This window comes from Penaeus monodon, chromosome 32, assembly GCF_015228065.2.
Source record: "Penaeus monodon isolate SGIC_2016 chromosome 32, NSTDA_Pmon_1, whole genome shotgun sequence".
NCBI lineage: Eukaryota > Metazoa > Arthropoda > Malacostraca > Decapoda > Penaeidae > Penaeus > Penaeus monodon.
Genome location: NC_051417.1, coordinates 21,525,317 through 21,525,700, shown reverse-complemented (window position 1 = coordinate 21,525,700; position 384 = coordinate 21,525,317).

Here is a 384-nt window from a genome sequence, read left to right as displayed (position 1 = left end):
TGGCGCTGTCAAAGCCACCAGCGTCTTGGGTTCCTCCTTCAAGAGCTCTTAGATTCCCTTCGAGTCAACCATTCCCCTGCTCGGTTCTCTAGCCCCCCTCTACCCTCCTCGTTCCCCCTCTCTACCCTCCCCCTCCCTCCTCTCACCTCTACTCATCTCCCCCCTCCCTGCCCCTCCAGCTATGCCCACCTGTACCTTCTCACAGACTCTCACAGTAGCGACACTGTGTTCCAGGAGAAAAAAGTTGATAAGATTTTTTTCTTCTTCTTTAGCACCTCGGGGGTACTAGAGAGTGCGGGATTCCTTTCATGTGTTATATCTGGTGGAACCTTATTTTCATCTAAAGGGGTACAGTACATATGGAGGATGTGTTGTATAAGAGTC